The sequence below is a fragment of the Lontra canadensis genome, unplaced genomic scaffold, assembly GCF_010015895.1.
Source record: "Lontra canadensis isolate GAN:19392208 unplaced genomic scaffold, GSC_riverotter_1.0 scaffold65, whole genome shotgun sequence".
Taxonomy (NCBI): Eukaryota; Metazoa; Chordata; class Mammalia; order Carnivora; family Mustelidae; genus Lontra; species Lontra canadensis.
Window position 1 is genome coordinate 5,220,539 of NW_022631059.1, and position 16,438 is coordinate 5,236,976.

The window sequence follows — 16,438 nt, forward strand, 5'->3', positions numbered from 1 at the left end:
CGTCAAGTGCCACTCCAGCCCACCCAGGCTACTGAGAAAGCAGGGATGGCTGCACAAAGCTGGGGAGGGGGCGTCCGGGACAGAGGGAGAGCCCCCGCCTCCCCCAATCTCCCAGGAAGGGAGGCATCCTCCCCCTGGCCCAGGATCCCATTCGAGCCCTCGGCACCTTATCGCATCCAATCCCTGCAGCCAAAGCCACGTCGCATTTGTATTATATCATTTTAAGGATGGGACACTGAGGTTCCAAGAAGAGAAGTTGCTTGCCAAGGCAGGGAGCCTTGGCAGGAAGACTCAGGGGCTCCACGCTCCACGGCGGCTCCTGACGTACGACAAGCCTCCTGGTCCCCTCGCTGCTGCCCAACCCACCCCCCGCCCCCCAGCGGGCTTATCCCTTCTTCCAGGTCCCTGCCTGCAGGGGGCTTGTGGCCCAGGGGACTGCTCAAGCTGGTTCACAGGGATGGAGGTCCACCCAGCCCCCCAATGGCTCACACCCCCACCTCACCACGGGCACGGGTGGGGCAGGGTCCCTTTGCTCCAGAGTCCCTAGGCCCCCGCCCCAGCCCCTTGGCTGGCCTTACCCTTTGACCTCACAGACCAGGCACCATGAAGGGCTACAAGGTGTGGCTGGTGACCCACAGGGGACATGAACCAGGGAACACCACAGGGGGCCAGGGCAGGGGCACACATGCACTGCGGGAAGGCAGGCCAGCAGGGGCTCCCTCGGGCCCAGCAGGGGCTCCTGTGGCTGCAGCAGGAATTCGGGGAATCTTGACTCTCAAGATTCTAAATGGGGCTCCTGAAGGAGCCAAACAGAATATTCCAAGGATCCCAAACGGAGGCTCCTCTCCCGGGGGCTGCTGAACGGCCCACTGGCTCTGCTCACGGTGGGGCTCTCCTCCCAGCCTCAGGCTCAGTGGGCAGGACAGTGCGGTGGGAGGAAGTGGGGAGCTGACAAGCCCGCCGCTGCCCGTGAGCCTGGCCAGGCCACACTGCCCAGGCCTTATTTGGTCAGAGCCCGCGATGGTCCTGCCACGCGGCTCCAGCTGCCGGGGCACCACTGCCTGCTCCCGCCCACCTGTCCTCCTCCCCAGGCCCCCTGAGCCGGAGGTGGGCGGTCTGGGACACGCGAGATCCCCAGGGTCCCTCCCGGGCTGTGGCGGCCTCCCTGGGATCGCAGCCCAGGGGATGGGAGAGGGATTCCCCAGCTTTTGCCTATATATGGCCGAGGCGAGGCGGCGGTGCTCGGACGGGCCCACAGGCCCCGGACGTATTGTCTTAAGAGGGTGTTTGGCATCGGGCAGAGAGGCCTTGGATTCTTGTAAAATCCTGGCAGGGAAATTGTTTGACAGCTCTGACAATGTTCTGGAGTTTCCAGGAAAAGACTGTCCCGGAGGGCCGAGGGCACGTGGTGCCTCAGCCGCCCGCCGGGCCGGTGAGCTCGGGCAGCGGGCTCGGGGCCGCCCCCTCGGGGGCCCTGGGCAGGGAGCACCCCCACGGGGCCTCCATTTCCGGAGCGGCAGCAGGTGTGCGCGGCACGTTCCCCCGGGCTGAGGATGGAGGGAGGCACATGGGTGCAGAGTGTTGCCCATGAGGTCACCATGGGGGGCTGCCGGCCTCGGGGTTCTACTGCATGTGGCTGCCGTGGAAGGACAGGTCCATCTTTGTCACTTCATCCAGGCCTCTCGGGCCCCAAGGAGCTGGATGTTCCTGGTGTCCCTGCTGACCGATGAGGAAGCCAAGGGCTCAGAGAAGGAAAGGGATTTAGGACTCTGGACTCTTCCTACAGCCCTGTGGGGGCCTCCGCAGGCCAGTGTGCATTGTTCACAAGCGTGTTCACAATTGCACCCTGAGCTCAGCTCTGGGCCAGGCATCCACCTAGGCTTGGGACAATCACAGTGAAGCTGCTAAGAAATGCCTTGTCCCCCAGAGAACAAACATCCTGTCAAGTAAGGCACACCGAGGTCTCTCTGTGCAGACAATCTTTAAATTGAGGCCTAAAGTTGAGAAGGAAGCAGTCCTGGGAAAAACAGAGGTGGTGTTGCAGGCAGAGGAAATAGCATGTGCAAAGGCCCTGAGGCAGGGAGAAGCATGGTCAGGCCCAGGCCAGCCAGGAGGCCAACATGGTTGGGGCAGAAGATGCAGGCACAGGTCACGATCCCAGGAGCTTCAAAGATTCATTTCAGGAGCAGGGATGGGTTTTATTCCAAGAGTAGCGAGATGCTGCATTTTAAGTAGACATCTAATATAATCATATGTGCTGTCATGTATGAGATGTCTACACTTTGCTAAGTGCTGTATGTTCATTTTCTCATCTGATTGTCCAGCATCCCTGTGATGGTGGTGGAATCCTTATCCCCATTTTACAGATGAGGAACTGAGGCTCTGAGAGCAGAAATGAGGTGCTGTGTCATTAATATGGGATAGGACAGGAGTTCCTCCCTCGGCTCTGCCTTATGTCAAAGCCAGTGCCAGGGCAGACTGCCCCGATTCCCTTCCCCCTACCCCGCGAGGCACAGGGCCAGAGGGGAGCCGTGCAATGTCCTTGGGTGTGGCTGATCCCGTCCCCTTTCCACCTGCCTTCCCACCCGCTGCCCCCCAAGCACGGCCTCTTGCAGAGCGGGGAACAGTGTGCCCTCTTGTGCCTGGGACTTGCCCTGTCCAGCACCGCAAGTCCTGTTTCCCGGGAAACCCCTCAGTCCAGGCACAAGATGGTCATCACTTGCCCTGCAGGTGGCCCACTCAGGGGCTCGGGTAGATTGGACTGGGGAGGAGACATCCAGGTCCGCTGCGCCCGCACACCTGGCCCCACGCCCATGTCCGCCCGGACCAGGAAGGGGCTGTGGAGAGGAAAGCAAATAGCAACCCGTGTGTTGCCCGCCTCAGCCTCCCACCGGCACCGGGGCAACGCCACCTGCTCCCGGACAGCCGGCGACAGCAGGACAAAGGGAGGGCTGGGGCTGCCTGCCAGGGAAGCAGAACGCGGGAGCAGGCCCGGGAACAGGCCAAGCAGGGCGGGCTCGTCTCTGCAGTGGGGAGACGCAGAGGCACGGAATCCGCCTTTGAATCTAGGGGCTCTGGGCCTTGAGCCTCTTCTGGACCTCAGTTGGCCCATTTATTAAAGGGGAAGGCAAGGATAGCCGGCAATAGCCGGAGGTTTGCTGAATGCCAGGCTCTGAGCCAACCGTCACCACCTGGAAATCTCGTGCTATCCTTGGAAGAAAGGGCTGTTAACTCTGTGCAGAGAAGGAGCAAAGCCCAGAGAGGCTGAGACAGCCGCCCCAGGTCACACAGCAGCTAACTGTTGCGCGAGGATTTGAGCCTGGGACCATTTGCTTCCAACCCAGGCCCCGTGCAGGAGAGAGCACTCTGCAGAGGTGGGGAGAAAACCCCAGGCCCCAGACAGTGAGGACTGAGGAGAGGCCAGGAGGGACCAGGCTAGTGAAACCCACACTATTGGGGCTGATCTTGCTGGGGACCAAGAAGGGCCCTGGCCTGCGGGTCCCAAACTTGAGACCAGCTCTAGGGCTCTGACCACGGCCCTCTGACCTGCCACCTGCTTTGTACTTATATTTACATTGGCTCATCTTATTTTTTTTTAACCTATATAAGTTTATTTCAAAAGGAAATTATCTATCAACAATGTCAGTGGGAAACCAGTATCACCTGCCTCTAATAAAGGATAGCCCTGAAAATGAGCACAGTGGAGACAAACCATGGATTATACTGTTGCCTGCCCATGCCCCTGGGCCTGAGGCTTCTCTGTCTCTGCCATGAAGGGGGCTCGGAAGGGCGGGCTGCCCTCTGAGACATGCCGAGCGTCCAGCAGAACTGAGAAGGACAGGAAAGCCGCTGAAAGCGACCTCCCCGGGCGCCTGCCCACCCCATGGCAGCACGGGACCCACGTTTATGACACACCCATCTGCACTGGCCCGTTCTTTAGAGATGGGGAGGTCGGGCCTCAAGAACAGGAGCCACGGTTCCTTGAGAGTCTGAGACACGTCAACACTCACACCAGCCTCTCAAGTGCCACCAAGCTGAGACCCCTCCTGTGCCCTGCTCAAGAGACGGAGGATCTCCCAGCTCTGCCCTGTGACCCATCTCTAAAACGTCGTGATCTCCTTGAAGCCAGAGTTGCCTGGACTGTGGACCTCCGTCCAGCCCCTCCGACCAGGCAGCCGCTAGCGTTCCTGCCCAGGGGCAGCCCTGAGATGTTCTAGGCTTCAGGTCAGGGCTCCGCTCCCATGAAAGCAGCATGAAGGGCGCTGGCTTGGTTCCCGGGGCAAACACACAGTGCGTTTGCTGGCCGGCTTTGTGGGCTGGGACTAGCTGTCTCAAGACCGACCACCAACGGCAGGTCTCCGGGAGGGTGGCTCGCCTACATTCCAAAACCACAGGCTGGGGCATGCCTTCCAGGCAGCGGGCTCGCAGTTAGCACCCGGCAAAAGCAGAAAGAAGCCCTTTTATCCTTTGGGTTGCCTCCTGGTGACAGCACATGCCCACGGAGCTACATGTCACCTTCTCTTAGGTGGACAAGTCAACCTTCATGCTATAGAACAGGAGTGTGGGGTGGGGCCTCCCCTCTCTGAGTTGCACGGGGCGGGGGGCGGGGGAAGCGCATGGAGTGCACGGGGCAGCCTGCCCTCAAACCTCAGCTCGGCCGCTGAGCACCTGAGTGACCACAGAGACAGGGCCGGACTCCACGTGCTCCCAGGTCCTCCCAGGTTCTCCTCTGCAGTGCAGGGGTCAGAAAACACACAGCTCTCCGAGGACTGAAGAACAAATACACGTTCAGCATTTCTTACAGAGTGAGCACTCCACACATGTTAGCCCAGGGCCTCTGGGGTTTTTGGTCTTTGTTTTTTCTACCCCTCCACACTTTTAAAAAAGGCAACTGTAAATGTTTTTGTCCCCAAGGACCGAAACATGTTGCCAAAGGACAAAACACTGGGTCAGAGGGCCTGTGAGGTTTCTCAGCACTTGTTCCTTGCACGGAGATTGACCTTCCGGATCGGAATGTGTTTACAGTGAAGCTGATGTGTCATTTTCTCCACATCCCTGCCAGCACAGGGTTTTATCACTTTATAACTGTTTCATAATTTGATCAAAATGGAGAGGGGCTTTGTCTGCATTTCTTTCTTTGCCTACAAGTCTGTGCATTCTTCCCTGTAGCAGCTGACTGCTAATTCCTCAGGGATGAATGGTTTGGTGGCCTCCTTTGAATGTTTCTCAAGGGGCATCTGTGACTGTCCCTTGTCAGGTCCACATTTGGAAGCATCTGAGGAGCAGGAAAGCGAGAAGGGAGAGGTCATAGCTTGGGATGGCAGTGAAAGCCTCTATCCCACCCACACCATCCCCTGCCTTCCCTTCCCCCGAGTGTCTTCAGAGCCTCCCCACCTGAGGAAATCCCTTCCTGGGACTGGGGTTGCAGGCACCACGGCTGGGGAGGAGGAAACGGGGGACCGGAAGAATTGACGGCATTCTTAGAGCAACAAGCCGGTCGTTGAGGCAGAAGGGTAATAGACTCCATTCCTATAGTTCCGACAACTACCGTCCTGCACCCCAGCCCCACTCTCCAGGAATCTCTGGGTCCCGAGAAGTTTTCCTCCCAAATTATGGGGTCAGAATAAACCCCTCCACCCAGTCATGACAACGTGATGCCTCTCTATTCCTTGATCACTTGGGCTCCTGGTGCTATATTAGCAAGACACCCAGAACTCCTTCTTGGGTCCTCTGCCACCTGGAATCATCCAAGGACCCCAAAATCATCCTCAGCAGTGGGGGTGCCGTTGCTTCCCCCCAAACTTCACTGCTATTACGGCACCCTGTGACCACATGGGGTTGTTGTTGGAGATGTCCCTGGAACACCCCTGCAGTCCATGCCCACCTGGCAGTGAGGCCTGAGCTGGGTGAAGACCCACTACCTGGGTCCTGGGGGTCGCCCACACTTGAGACTTGAGGTTACAGCTCTCGGGGGTCACTCCTAAACACTTAGCAGAAGGACAAGTCACATCCCCGACCTATACACATCTTAGGTCCCAATACTGAGGACTGCATTGACCTTGCCCAGAAGCCCCCTGGGGGGATAGGACGGCAGTGTGGACAGAGAGGGAACTGGGGCCCCCAAAGGGTAATTTTTCCAAAGTCACTTGGCCAGTTAGCCCCAATTCAACCTGAAACCCAGTGTCTGGACTCCCCGTCCAGTGCTCTGAACACCTTTGCATTTAAAGGCTGCCAGGGCAAGTCTTCTTCTGGGCCCACAAAGCCAGGCAGGATGTGACCCCTGCCTATTCCCCAACCCCATCCTACCTCCTCATCCAAATTCAAAATCCTTTCCCGCCTGCCTGTGCACCTTGCTCCTTCTCCCCGAAGTCTCCCGCTAGGTTCTCCAGGGCGTCCTCTGCTGCCTGTCACCTGCTACCGGGGCCTCTCCCTGCCTCTCCCTGCAGGCCGTTCCCTATGACGTTCCTTCTCAACAGTGTGCTTGTTGCCCGTGTCCTGCCCGCTCGGCCTTGAGCGTACACCCCAAATCCCTGCCTCTCTCCTCCTCCACTGTCACCTTGGTCACCACCTCCTTGGCCAGCCCCCTGCCACTGACACTTGAGGCCGTTCTGGGCTCCATTGGGGGGTGAGCAGTGTCTCTGACCTTCACCCTCTAGATGCCAGGACCACTCCCACCCTAGCTGGGACATCAAAGACACTTCCAGACTGCCCAGCGTCCCTGCGGAGCAGAATCGCTCCCAGTGGAGGAGCCCTGGTCTAAAGCAAAACAAAGCTGGTGTCTGCTGGCTGGTGGCATCCCTTGATCTTTGGATCCCAGCCCTATCTTGGTGGCCCACAGCACAGGGACCTGCTGGACCTCAGCCACCCCTCTCTCCAGCTTGCCCCGCCCCTAACCCAGGCACCCGCTGTCCCCTCCACCGTCGGTCGTCCTCCAATCTCTTGTCCCATTCCAGGCCCTTCATGCCCTTGGGGCCCCCGACCATGCTGCCGGAGTGCCCCCCGCCCGTCACGGAGCTGGGAGCTCGCTCAACCTCAGTCTTCCTTCTGCAGGATGGGTTGACCCTTCTCCATCCATCTGCCTAATTTATCGACTTCGTTGCCTTTCCCGGAGTCACTCTGGTTCTGTTTCTCATTTACGGACGCGTTTACTTATGTCTCAGCTCCATGGGGCAGAACAGCCCCGGGCACACAGGAGACAATCTGGAAACCCGAGTTCCACGAGTGAATGAATGAGATGGGGGTGCTTCTCCCGGCTTCTAGAAATGGATCCTGACTTCCCTCATGGCTGCGAAGGTAGAGGGAGAGCCTGCTAGGGAAGCCAGAGAGGGTCCCTTCCATGGGCCTCGGGCCCTGAGCCCACCCCACCCCCGCACACACCCTTGCCCCCAGGGTTTCTGGGGCTCTTGGGGAAGAACGTGGAAACCTGTTGGCCGGAAGTAGCCGCAGGCCCGGCCCTCCTCGGCGGGCTCAGATCGTGAGGTCTGGTGTCTAAGTATAGAAGGCAGGTCTGAGAGGAAGTGGCAGCTCTGAACGCCCTGGGGTTTGTTCACTGAGACCGTCCCCATGGGGAGAGGAAATGTGTGAAATGAATTCAGCCGCCAGGCTGGGGGGCCTCCGGCTCCTGGCTGATGGGTGGCCTGGGAGGTATGTCCTAGCTGGACATGTCTCCCACGGCCATGTCCACATGAGTGAGCCTCACCCTCTCCGCACCTTGCTTTAAGAGAAAGGGATCCGGACCAGATTCGATCTTCCAAGGGGCTGTCCCGTGGTGGTTCAGACAGGGGCACCAGAGTCTGGAACTCTCTGAACCTCAGTCTCCCCGTCTGCAGGATGGGCTGATGGGAACCACGCCCTTCAGAGAGTCTTGCGTGGGGGAATCAGTGGTGGTGAGGCCCACGCCGCCGGCTGGCCGGGGACGGGGTTTGGCGCAGGATGGGGTTCGGTCGGTGCTCCGTGTTGTCAGATTGGCGAGGGCCAGTCAAAAGGAGAATGTGGGGCCCCTTGCTCAAAAGAAGCTAGGAATTTCCAGATGGAGACAGCAGAGCGTTAACCCTGGTGCAGGGCCCCTCTGAGCCCCACGTGACTACCGAGGCCCCCTCCACACCCGTGACTTGGGGGGGATGCACCCCAGGGGGCGGGAGGGGGTAGGAGATGGGGTGGGGGTTCCTTACAAGGATGGGTCCTTCTCTACAAGCTCAACCTGATGTCGAGAGGAAGACAACATCAGAGCAGCACACGCAGCACACGGAGGCTCCCGTGCAAGTCACAGTGGCAGGCACAGAACAAGGTCCTAAGTGGACAGTCACCATCTGTATCTGGGTAAAGACCAGGGTGGGAGGCTGAGGCTCCCCACCCTCTCTCCCCCCGAGGCTGACTCTGGGTAGGGAGTTAGAGCAGAATTGAGCTGTATCTGTAACCTTTTACTTCTTGAAGAAAAGAAGATTAGCCCCTAATGTGACAAAAATCGTAAGAATGTTTAATTCGGGGTTGGTGGTTTTATTGTTTTCAGAAGCATTCCATACCTTTTAAATTTTGTAAGAGTTCACCACTTTCAAAAGCTTGTAACAAAGCCACCGGATTAGAAAGTACCTATTCTTTTACTATCTTCCTGTGAGTAAGGTGCCTCAGAAATGCACGAGCATTAATTGAGCACCTACTGCGTGCCTGGCCCAGGGCTGTATTCCAGGGAAACAAGTATTTCCAAGTGTTTCTCCTCCAGGAGCCCAGAGCCCAGCAAGGGGGACAGAAATCAGATATGAATGTCCTGTGCCGGGACTCACATGACATAGCCCCGACTCTGCCATGGGGCTGCCCCTTGGCCACTTTTACAGGAAAGCGAGATCAGGTGGTTTTTGGCTCCTGCAGAAGGACCCCCAAAGCTTTGTAGGAGTCTGCTGCTAGGTACCCAGGGATGGGGGGTGAGGGGTGTGCGCAGCAGACACATTCAGACACAATCACGGGTGGGTGGAGGGGAGCACCCAAGGCTGCCCCAACCCCTGCTGAGCCCCTTAGATGAATCAAAGGAATCACCCTGAATTTTCAGCAGTCTTTCCCACGGTAATGGGGAGACTGACCGCAGGCAGGGCAATCCGCCCCTTTCCCCAGTCCAGGCTTTAATTTTACAGAGGCCTGGGCTGGTGGTCCCTGCTGGGCCAGTGGGACAGGCAGTCCCCGTCCCTTGCCACATTCTGTCATTTCTGTCTTCTTTGTTTTAGCTTTTTATTTTGAAATAATTTAAACTTGCAGAAAATGTATAAAGAAAATGCATATCCCCGTCCCCCAGTTTCTCCTAATATCAGTGCCCTACATAATAGCTCAACTGTCAGAACCGAGACATCCACGTGGATGTAGTAGCAATAACACAGACTTTGTTTGGGGTTCACCAAAGTCCCCCCTCCTGTCCCCTTCCTGTTCAGGGATATCCAAGGCTTTAGTGATCATGGCCTCCATCTCCGGCAGCCTGGGGAGGCTCTCTGCTCCCTTCTGGTCTTTCATGGCCTTGCCACGTCAGAAGAGGGTCAACCCTGTATTGTGTACGTTGTACTTCAATTTGGGTTTATCCGATGTCCTCTCATGTTTTAAAACAAGAGAGAATCCACAGTCCATAAAATGCGCCCTTTTACACACACACAATTCCGTGGCTGGGAGTCTGCACACAGTTGTGCAACTGTCACATGATCAAGTCCCAGAACATCTCTCTCACCCCAGAAGGACGGCCCCTATCCCCCTTCCCATCCCCCGCCATGGCACTTTCTCTGGTTCCCTCTCTCTCTGCGACTCTGTTCCTGCTTTCTTTCGGTTTCTGTTCGTGTCTCTGCCTGTGAGTCACACTGTCGCTCTCACACATGTTCTGTTTTTCTCTACGTCTGCATCTGCCTCCCTCTTTCATTCAAAGGGACACAGGCCAATCCAATAAAATAAATAAAGAGCAACCAGAGGGCACGCTCAGGGCTCTGGAGACAGACAGGGAAGGGATAGAGACTGAGAGTTCCAGCTAGATGGGGCAGTCAGGGGACCCCTCTGAGAAGGTGACAACAAAGCCTATCCTATGGGAGGAAAAGCAGCCACTGCTGGGACACATCCAGGCAGAAGGACAGCATGAGCAAAGGTTCTGGGGTAGGGAAGAACCCCAGGGGCAAGCCAGGGAGAGATGGGGGAGTGAGACAGGGGCCTCCCTAGGCACCAGGTTCACGGGCCCTGAGGCAGGAACCCCAGCCAGCCCACTGCCAGTATGACAAACCTCAGAGAACCTTCAAGCATCCCCACTGAGGGCCAGACCGATCCAGCTCTGCCTTGGAAAAAACCTGCAGGGGGAAAGCACAACCTGGGCTGAAAACAAAGTCTGTGGACTGATTTGCCCGATCGTCTCCTTCAGAAACACGGAGCGCTTGCTACACGCTAGAACCGTAGGGGGCTCGGGTCTAGAAGGAGCAGCAGCTCGCCCCCTCCCCCTGACCCTGCAGGAGAGAGAGGCCCGTGCTGACATGGTCGTGGACTCCCCCAGCACTGCACAGTGGACAGGCACAAACGAGCCTCGAGGGGTGGCGCACCTCACAGCGCAGGTTCTGGAGTGGAAGGCCATGGGTTCCGGTCCGCGTTCTGTGGGGTATCAGCTGAGCAGCCTTGGGGATACCAATCCCCCTCTCTGAGCCTCAGATCCCTCCTCTGTTAAGAGGCCCAGCTTAGAGCTAAGAGAAAACATGTCGAGTGCTGAGCTCCCCTGACATTCGAGAGCCCTCCTTGGCCCGCGGCTGCAGACAGACGGCTGGCTGGCCAGGGGGATCCTGAGCAAGCTGGAGATCCCGCATCTCCTGGAGGGTGCGGTGAGGCAGCTGGGGGAGGGGGCAGCGGAGGCAGCAGCTTGTCCTGGCTCCTGTCCTTAAGTCATTGAGGGCAGCACCAGGCCGGCTGGCTGGAGCCCAACAGCCTGAGTCTCATTTGTGATGCAAATGGCTGGCAGTGGCTTGGGGCCAGGGCACAAGTCCCCAGCCAGGGCCCCAGCTTTTATTCTGAGCGGAGCCTGGGGAAGGAAGGAGGGAGAGCCTGCCCCTCCAGCCTTGGGGGAGCTTTCCAGGTGGGTTAGGGGTGAGCAGGGTCCCCAGGGCAGGGGAGACACATTCCTGGAGGCTGACAGGGAAGGCTGAGGCTGGAGCCACCCTCTGCTTCGTCAGTGGAGGGAGTGGAAAAGTGGTGGCTGGCCCAGGGCCCTGTCCCCCTGGAACCTATAGGTCACGGGTCCGGGTGATCTCCCTAGGATCCCGCAGAAACCAGAGCACTGCTGTGCCACACCCCGCCATTTCTTGGCCATGCGTGGTGGCTCAGAACCCCTCCTGGATGCCTGGCCACGCTGACCTTCTCCCTGTCTTTCTCTGGCTCGCAGTCGCTGCCAGGCTTCCCACAGGCGGTTTCTTCTGCCTGGAGTGCCTTTCCCTTCCCTGACGCTAGGCTAGCTGTGGGTCTCTGGCCCCTCATGCCGTACATGTAATTGTATGTATATTCATTTTCTTAACGATGGTCCCACAAAACCTGCCTCTTTCCCCAGTGGGGGGAAAATGTCCCCGGACGCTCTCCCCCCCCCCCCCACCCCCGGCCCCATCCCTGATTAGCTGAGTAGGTCACGTTCCCCATGAGGTAATTCATTCTTTCAACATTTACTGAGCAGCTCTTCTGTACCGGGGACTTTTCTAGGCACTGGAGACAGACCAGTGAACAAGACAGACAAAAATGCCTGCCCTGTGGCCCTTTACTCCCCCAGGGGTACAGGTAATCAACAGACAAGAAATGTTCCAGCAGTAATAACTGGTAAATGTTGGTTTGAGGTGTGACCAGAGCTACAGAGAAAAATGAGCAGGAGAGGGAGACAGAGCATGGGGCTGTGATTTTTAATAGAGCAAGGTAAGAGGAGAGCCTTGTGGGTACCTGGGGCTGAGCAGTCCAGGTAAAGGGAACGGCACATGCAAAGGTCCTGAGGCAGAGGCTCACCTGGGAGCGCTCAGCACTTCTCTGCAGTGTTTCTCAGCCTGAAATTAAATAATTATTCACGTGATGACTTATACAGTTTCAGTCTTACCCACTAGGACCTTGTATTTGGTACTTGTTTACTAAACAAATGGAGAAAGGACTTACCTATATGTTTATTTGAAGGGGGAGGTTGAACTAGTGAAGTTGTCATGGAGCCTCAACCTCACCCTGAGGCCCCTGGGCAGCTCCCAGGCTGGAGCCCCTGCAGGCCAAAACCTGGATTGGCCCTCATGTCTGGGGACAGGGCAGCAGGCAGCTTTTCCCAGGAGCCTGGGCCGGCATGAACAGCTGAAGAAGAACAGGGAAGGCTTCACAATCTCTCAGCTTGGTCGGAGGCCTACGTGAGCCCCTGTAGACACCCCAGAAGGAGCCGTGAAACAACGGGGCTGGATAAGGGGGCAGGTTCCTGCCAGGTCACTGAATTTGGAAAATGAATTTTAAAAGTATGGCCCTTCAACGCATATTTCAGGGAAGGGCACCTCACGGGTTGCGTGCGGCTCCTTGATCTGGGCGAGCATGGAGAGTCCAGTGGGCACAATACACGTGAGTCCAAACTAGAGGTTCCGGATGCTTCCAGGGAGAAAACTGGGTATGGGGCAGGATGGGACATACTCGCCTCTGTGACGCTTAGTCGAGACATTGGGGGACAGAAGCTGTGCAACTGTCCTGATGAAAATGCCACCACTATTCACAGCAGGGAGGTGCCGGCCCGCAGTTGGCCCGGGGTGCAAAGGAGGCTGGGACGCTGGGGCTCGCTGCTCCTTGGGACCTGTGTGTCCCCTCCTTCCCACTAAGCCAACCATCCCCACAGCCCGTCCCCGCCAAAGACCAGCAGTGCTTCCCCTCCTCTTCAGGGAGGAAGGGAGGGCGGAGACAGCTAGGGGTGGCAGGTGGGGACCTCAGGGAGGTGTCAAACGCTATTCTGGGCAGCCAGGGAGGAAGCAAGAGCGGAAGTCATGCTGGCGACCATCTTGGGCTCCAACATGGCAAACGCGGAGGTGCTGGGGCAACGGCTCCCGGGGGACGGGGGAGAGCAAAGACGCCAGGCAGCGGTCCTCGTCAGGAGGACCATGCTCCCAAGCCCAACCCGTAGGAAGCTGTGCCAAAGCCATGCTGGTCACCCGTCTTTGTTTTGGTGGGGGGCTGGTGGGAGCAGCTTAATGCATTCATCCCCACCGGGTTCCCTAGCCGCTGTGCCAGCCTCAGCCTCTCCCAGACCATGCTCTTGCTGTGCAGGCTGCCCTACCCTCCAGCCTGGCTGGGTACATCCAACCTCAGGGCCTTTGCACATGCTGTGACTGTTCCAAACCGCTCTTCCCACTGTTGCCTCTGTGTATGACCTCTGTCCAGTGAGCCGTCTGCTGGACCCACCTCTGACCTGGACCTTCCAGATTCTTCTCCAGCCACTTCCCTGTTTGTTTCTTTCACAAATTTGTAACTCAGTGATTTCTTGTCTTGTTCTCCTGATGAGGCGAGCTCCTATCAGGGCAGTAGCCACACCCATCTTTTTACTGCTGTACCCCCAGTGCCTGGGCCAGAAGAGGCATGGGCATTTGTAGAAGGGGCAGAAGGATCTGGAACCAACTGGGGCCCAGGGCGGATTCCCCAGAGGAAAGCGAGGGCACAGTTACAGAAAGTTGGCAAATGCCCACAGCGGCCTCAGCATGAGGGGGCAGGTGGGAGGTCCGACCTCACAGAGAATTTGCTGTTTTCCTTTCCGGTAGGGAAGCTGGTGCAGAGTGGCCTGGGAGGAAGAGCCCCAGGCCAGCCCGCAAAGGTGATTTAGAACCTCCAGCAAACTTCTCCCCAGCTGAGCCCCATGCTACTATCTCCTACCCGGGGGGCCGCGTTCCAAACTTATACAAGAAAAACAGGGAAGCCTTTCATTACTCAGAAGCATGCTTAACTGGGACACAGAGTAAATAAACTGATATTTATACCGCGGCCCCACCGGGTGGCCACTTGGCTCTGAGGCAAATATGGTCAAAACTGAGTGCGGACAGCCTCGGAGAAGAGCAAGGCTGTCCCCAGAGGAGCTTGGTGGGAGACGTCCACATCCCACACTCCCATGGACGCCTCTGATCACCCAGGAGAGTCTGGAGGCAGGGAAGGGGTCAATTCTCCTCGTCCCCGTGGACCCCAGATGAGGCAGCTCTGCTCCTTTCCCCAGGGTCTGGATTTCTGAGGGCCTTTTGCAGATCTGCTGCTGGCGGGTCCTGTGCCCGGGGCAGGTACCCATGTCCCCCATGAACTTTCTCATGAAGATGCGCCCCACGCTGCCTCAGGTGACTTCTCAGCTTAAAAGATTATTTCCTTTACATTCTTTAGAATCCATATGTTCAGCGAGTATGAGTCCCCCTGCTATGGGCTTGGCCCTGGCACCGCGGCTGGTTCAGAGATGGGTCAGACACGCTCCTGATCTACCCTAGCGCCCAGACCAAGATGGGAGACAAGCATTAAATGAGCAAACAAAGAGACACACTGAGATGCCCAACCCCGATGGGTGCTCCGGAGGGGGAAGGCAAGCAGGCCGCAGAGTGAGGGGAGGGAGCAGGGAGGGGATGGGCACAACCCATGAGCCTCCGTGGGAAATACACTCCAGGGCAGAGGAACCTGCCCGTGCAAAGGCCCTGTGATCTCCTTCCTTCCCAGCTCCTCTCTGGTTCTGTAATGATCTTGGTTATTGTTTGTTTGTTTTTAATTAATTTATTTATTTGAGAGAGAGAGAGAGCATTAGCGGGGAGGAGAGGCAGAGGGAGAGGGAGAGGGAGAAGCAGACTCCATTCTGAGCAGGGAGCCCGACATGGGACTCGACCCCAGGACCCTGACATCATGACCTGAGCCGAAGGCAGACGCTCAACTGACTGAGGCCCCCAGGCATGCCCTGGGATGATGTTGGTTGGTTGTTTCCTTGATGATTGCCCATCTCTCCCAGGGAGCTAGAAACGCCCCCGGGGGCAAGAGTCTGTCCACTTGGCTCCCTGCACTATCAGCAGAGCCTAGAATAAAGTCTGTGCACAGCAGGAGCTGACGCGTATCAGCGCCGTTCAGGGAACGCAGACCGATGAGTGCGCTGTGCTCCCCGAAACTGAGCAGAAAAGCCAAAAAACAGCGAGGTCCTCTGAAGAGTGTTTATGTCTGTGTCACCCTGTCCTAGGGGAGAAATCTGGAGGGACACAAACCAATGTTATCTCCAGGGGGTGGCCTCGGATGTAATTTCTCATTGTACTTGGCAGGCTTCTGCTACCTTCCAGCGTTTTACTGTGAGATTATATTTATTTTGATCTGGTTGTTGCTGTCGTTGTTTTAGCATCTACAGAAGCAGTATGCACTTGTAGCTCCACGTTCAAAGAGAAAAGTTCGTTTTCACCAGGCACAGCCCCTCAGCCTGCCCTGAACTCCCTGAGTGCACCTTTCATCCCAGCCCCCGACCCCCAGGGTCACACCTCATGGTTAGGGGAGGAGTTGGTCCCCGTGTCCACACACAGGCCGTAGGGCCAGAGGCTGGGGCTCGGGGGCAAGTGTAGGTGGAGGCCAGGGAGAGGGCTGGGCCCCTCCAGCCCCTCCCCAGTGCCGGGAAGCTGGCCGCCTCCCTCCCTGTGCGACCTGGGGACACAGCCCCCCACAGTAACCCTTTCCCTGTTGAGGGCCACCCCTGCCCCTGATCAGGAGCTCCACCCCGCGGGGCCGGCCAAGCAGAGACTCCGGGTGCAAACAAGAAGGAAGAGGTGACTCTCCCACACATCATTCAAAATAGAAGTGACATGCACGCGTCCATCAGGCAGGGAGGGCCCCCAGAGTTCTGGGTTTTCCCATGGTGATTTCTGTTGCTCTCTTCTGGAATATTCTTTCAGTCTTTCCTCATTTCTCCAGAATCGCTGCCTTGCTGGTTTCTGAAGAGCTGCTTGGTGAGATGTGCCCGGTGAGCAGTGGGCACCCCCCGCCACCCCCCGTGCCCCAGCCCCAGTGCCCCCCATCCCCCGTGTCCCCAACCCCGGTGCCCCTGCCCCCCACACCTCCAGCCCCGGTGCCCCCTGCCCCCCACACCTCCAGCCCCAGTGCCCCCCTGCTCTCCGTGTCCCCAGTCCCAGTTCCCCCCGCTTCCTCCCACACCCCAGCCCTGGTGCCCCCCAGCCCCTGGCAACCACTACACTGTCTCACTACACTCACTGCCTGTACGGACTGGCCTATCCCGGACACATCGTGGGAAGGGGAGCACACAAGACGGGCCCCCACAACGGCTTCTTTCCCTTAGCACCTCATCCTCAAGGCTCGTCTGTGTTGTAGCATCTCTCAGCATTTCCTTCCTTTTTATGGCTGAATAATATTCTTGTTGTATGAAGAGACCATATTTGTTCACTCGTTTTTCAACTGATGGACGTTTGGGATGTTTCCACTTTCTGGCTACTATGAGTAG

The 16,438-nt window shown here is 57.6% G+C and overlaps 1 long non-coding RNA gene across 1 annotated transcript; it reads right to left on the reverse strand.

The window, feature by feature from the left end:
• Window positions 1-4,720: 4,720 nt before the first annotated feature.
• On the reverse strand, window positions 4,721-12,137 carry LOC116880104. Its single transcript, XR_004385162.1, has 3 exons — window positions 11,920-12,137; window positions 10,241-10,304; window positions 4,721-5,275 (listed from the first exon to the last, which is right to left on the reverse strand). It is a non-coding gene; the product is annotated as an uncharacterized LOC116880104 (long non-coding RNA).
• Window positions 12,138-16,438: the final 4,301 nt, after the last annotated feature.